Consider the following 5,377-nt stretch of genomic DNA (forward strand, 5'->3'; position numbering starts at 1 on the left):
ATGGTTTCTAAAAAACTCGAATGTGTCTAAATATGTTTATTTATGCAATACGTATGATTCTCTTACCATTAGAGCGCATAATTAAGCATATAGCATTATTTGTCACTAAAAGCACATATATGACATTTAAGTATATGCACTATAAATATAGATATCTTCACACTTGCACATAATATATATATAATATAATTAATCTAGACCAAAAAATACCCATATTTGTGCTTATGAATAACATATGCCAGTCTAATCAGGTGGTAAAGTCCGTTTTTTCTTCTGCCATAAAAATGTCATTTATTAATCTAACAGTATGCCTCATATATAAGATTGGACAGTGGACACAATTCCACGCAAAAAACGCATCTCTACTGACAATATTTAAAGTACATTGATACTAACGATTGTCTTTTTCCGTTTATTTCATGTCAATGGGATCTATATATGGAGAATAATTGTCCTCAAATAGGGACTTCAATAAAATGGCCGCCGCTCTTACACAGAACTCTCCCATACATCCTCACAAAAAGACCATGTGACTCCGGACTCACAAACCGGAAGTGGGGCATAGAAATACATGAACTGTCAGAACGGAAGTGGGGCATGAAGCCCTGAACACCCACAGTGAATAAGACGCGAAAACCGGAAGTGCGGCGTCTGCACATGCGCACTCCGGAGACGCGAAACCGGAAGTGGGGCATCTGCGCATGCGCACTGAAGCCCTGCCGAAACCGGAAGTGTGGCGGAAGTGCGCCTTTTAACACAAAATTATTGATTTAAACTGCTAAAACTAAGTTATAACACTCGTTTTTTCAATGTTAACATGGGAAGCCTCCCCATGTCATCCACTATACTGCTCCATCATTGTTTATAATGTTTTAATATAAATTATATGTGGAATACATTTTCTCATTACTAACAGACAGGAAGTGATGTCATAACCAGTAGCTCCTTATCTGTGGGTATTTAAGCCCACTGGGATCATTCAGTCACTACCCCTTGATGAAGTCAGATAGACGAAACGCGTTGGGATTTCCTGTATGACCTTCCACCCTAAGTTAAGCTGCTCTTTACTAACTACAAAAAATCTTTTTAAAAATATTTTTTTATCTCTTTCCATTTTATGTCTTAAAATATTTTATACAACTGCTTTTTACTATATAATCCGTTTTTATACATTTTTTATATCTGTAGAGGAATCGGTTTTATATGTATCTTTTAGAAAAGCAAAGTGTAAAAAATATATATTTTTTATTGATAAAATAAATTGTTATTTCTCTTTTACATAAAAAGGAGTCATTTCCTTAATCCAATCCTTCATTCTTAGTACTAGTCCGCTAAATATTTTTGTATATAAAAAAACACCGGTTGGTCGCCATTCCCCTATCTACCCATACTTATCTAATCCTATACAGCATCTCACCAATGCTGTAAAATTGTTCAGGGGACGGCTGACACCCTATTACTCATAAGGGAGTGTTTTTACATATAAGTGTATTCTATTTCAGGTGTTGTTTTCCCCCACATGTGGCGCTTTACTCATATTTTTTACATTTAAGACTGGTTAATTGTTTAGCTGCCTGGTGCTGTGATCTAAAATAACACCCAAAAATTATGTTCAGAATCAATGAACGCACCAACAAAAGAAATGATTGGTGCCAGAAAATATTTAGCGAAGACAAAGTGACTGACATCCCAACTCCCTCCAGGGACTTGGATGATCTGTTTTGGGACATGGAGAGACTCCTGGTGAAAGAAATTAAAATATGGTGGGACATAAAAGGTTTGGAACACTACATATCAGTCAACAGAGTACCGAGGGGACTAAGACTAGTGAAACAACCCACCATTGGAACATCTGATCCAGAATTTATGGAAAAATGGGACTCCACCCTACACACGTGCTCAATAAATTTGATGAAATTGTTGATTGCCGAAAGGAGAAAGAATGTCCCTTCCATTGAGAAAGACATAAAGGAGAAGGAAAGCGAACTAGAACCTCATAAGACCAAAGAGGACTACAAAATCAATGAACAGGTTCTTAATAAGAAAATAGAACGTATAGAGGAAGAAGTCATACGGGGCAAAGAAAAGAAGTTTCTTCGTGACAAAGAGGACTATGACAATGGTAAAACAAAAAATTGGAGCAGATTCACTACCACAAATACACAAAATCGTGGGAACCAGGTGTGGAAAACGGTTCCACACAGAGGCAGATCAAATACCAGAAACGACTCTCACCATACACAAAAGATCAAGACACAAAACAAATATTCCACTCTACGAAGATTAGGATCAACAGACGAAAAGGTTTTTTTATCACCACGCCTAGGAGCTCGTCCAAAAAACACGTTCAGAGGCACACTACAAGAAGAATCAACACATGCATCCCCTCTAAAAAGGCCCCATGCAGAAGAAGAGGAAAACGGGGCGGCAGGAGGGAAAGATTACAACACAAAAAGGAGGAATGTACAGCACTAGTCCCTGAGGAGCAGGGCATTTTTAACATTTCGAAACATGTACTAACAAATTATGAAACCTCACTATTAAGTAAAGGTTTATCATTCGCACCCACAGAGAAATTGAATAAATTTGAGACATTTATAGACTTAAATAAATTCATCCGTAAGCTCACACTCAAAAGACATTTTGCACGTAAGGATAATGCCATCATCACGAACTATGAGGAAGCATCAAGGTCTGGGTTGAAGCGCAAATCAAAATATTATCCGATCGAATCAAAAGGCAACCATATCAGCATATTTTACGATTTGGTGAAAAAAGATTTGTGCGACACCAACCTTGCACCAGTGGCCACAAAAAATCTCACCAACAGAGAAAAAGAGGCACTCAAGAAATTACAGAAAAATTCGGAAATAGTGATAAAACCGGCTGATAAAGGGGGGGGACTAGTTATTCTGGATCGAGACAACTATGTGAAAGAAGCTCATCGTTTATTAGGAGACATCGCATCCTATGAACCACTACAGAATGATCCCAAGGACGCCTACATAGAAGAGTTGAGATTACTCCTCACACAAGGACTCCGGAATGGAAGTATCACTAAGGAAGAATTCCAATTCCTAATGCAATCTAGTCCCATTACCCCCATCTTCTACTATTTACCGAAGATTCATAAAAACCTCTTGAATCCCCCAGGGAGACCCATTGTCGCCGGCATTGACTCCCTAACATCGAAACTATCTGAATATGTGGATGTCTTCTTAAACCCATATGTCAAGGAATTACCTTCTTACCTTAAAGACACCACTATGGTATTGAACCTGATGAAATCAGTCGAATGGAAGGACACCTTTTTATGGATTACTTTGGATGTCCAGTCTCTGTATACGTGCATCGAGCATTCTAAAGGTATTAAGGCTTGCAAGGAGTTTTTAGACAAAGACCCCACCCTCTCAACTACACAAAGATCTTTTATCTGTGATGTGATGAATTTTATCTTAAGCCGAAATTATTTTAAATTTTTAGAGAGTTTTTATCTTCAACGCTGTGGGACCGCGATGGGTACGATATTTGCACCAAGTTTTGCAAACCTATTTATGGGAATATGGGAGGAACTTCATGTGTATAATACCCAATTTTACAAGAATAATGTGATTTTATACAAACGCTATATCGATGACATTTTAATAATATGGGATGGCAGTCTGGAACTTTTTATGGAATTTTTTAATATTTTAAAAACCAACGATATGAATCTTACCTTCACGTACAATACAAGTAAAACTTCTATAGAGTACTTGGATCTTGTATTAATAGGCGAAGGTTCAACAGTGGTAACCAGGAACTTCATCAAAGGGGTAGATAAAAATAGCTACCTACATTATCAAAGTAGCCACGCAAAAACATGGAAGGATAACATCCCTTACTCTCAGTTCCATAGAATAAAACGGAACTGCAGCAGGAAAGAGGACTGCAATGAACAGTTAGCCATCTACAGAAAACGCTTTGAGGATAAGTCATACCCAAGATCAATATTGGACAAAGCTACTTTAAGAACAAACACCTTAAAAAGGGAAGACCTTCTAGAATACAAAAGGAAGGAAGCCCCGAAGGAATCTACTGCATTCATTACCACGTTTAACCAACATGAGAATCATATAAAAACATCCCTCAGGGAACATTGGAAAATCCTGCTTATGGATCCGGTACTAAAGGAAATCCTACCGGAAAAACCGCAGATAGTCTTCCGTAAATCCAAAAGTCTCAAAGACCACCTTGCACCAAGCATGCTATGCAACACCAATAAAGAAAAAATTTCCCAAACATTCATGAAATGCACGGGAGCTTACAAATGCGGACGGTGCAACATCTGCAAGTTCTTAAACCCAAACAGGAAAACTTTCTCTGACTCTGGAAATAATAAAGAATTCAAGATAAAGGAATTTCTCAATTGCAACAGCAGCTCAGTCATCTACCTATTGGAGTGCACATGCAAGAAGAAGTATGTGGGGAAAACGAAGCGTGTACTCAAAATAAGAATCCAGGAACACATCAGGAGCATCAAAAACAAGCTCGACACCCACCTCATCTACAGACATTTCCTTTTGGAACACAACTCAAACCCAGAAGACCTATCTTTTAAAGCAATAGAACACGTACAGATTGGAGAAAGAGGAGGAGACTTGGCGAATAAACTGTCCCAAAGGGAAATGTTTTGGATTTACCAGCTCAACACGATGCACCCGGCAGGATTTAATGAGGGCTACGAAATCGCCCCCTTCCTATAAGGTCATTGATATCTTCATATTTTATTCCACGACTGTCACAATACTAAACTACTGTATACGTGAGCTTGAAAATAAAAACATTTTTGACACAGAAATGAGTGTGCCTCTCATAACCAATAAGATACAGTCATACCACACTGGCTCCACGCCCAAGCCCGTCCGATCTTGGAAGCTAAGCAGTGTTGGGCTTTAACAGTACCAAGAGGGAGACCCCCTGGGAAGCTAAAGTACTGTAAAAAATGGTTTCTAAAAAACTCGAATGTGTCTAAATATGTTTATTTATGCAATACGTATGATTCTCTTACCATTAGAGCGCATAATTAAGCATATAGCATTATTTGTCACTAAAAGCACATATATGACATTTAAGTATATGCACTATAAATATAGATATCTTCACACTTGCACATAATATATATATAATATAATTAATCTAGACCAAAAAATACCCATATTTGTGCTTATGAATAACATATGCCAGTCTAATCAGGTGGTAAAGTCCGTTTTTTCTTCTGCCATAAAAATGTCATTTATTAATCTAACAGTATGCCTCATATATAAGATTGGACAGTGGACACAATTCCACGCAAAAAACGCATCTCTACTGACAATATTTAAAGTACATTGATACT

The 5,377-nt window shown here is 37.7% G+C and overlaps 1 pseudogene; it reads left to right on the top strand.

Annotated features, from left to right (window-relative positions):
* The first annotated feature begins 4,864 nt into the window (after positions 1-4,864).
* Positions 4,865-4,984, top strand: LOC134947371 (5S ribosomal RNA; annotated as a pseudogene).
* The last annotated feature ends 393 nt before the right edge of the window (positions 4,985-5,377 follow it).

Source organism: Pseudophryne corroboree, chromosome 7 (genome assembly GCF_028390025.1).
Source record: "Pseudophryne corroboree isolate aPseCor3 chromosome 7, aPseCor3.hap2, whole genome shotgun sequence".
NCBI classification, from domain to species: domain Eukaryota; kingdom Metazoa; phylum Chordata; class Amphibia; order Anura; family Myobatrachidae; genus Pseudophryne; species Pseudophryne corroboree.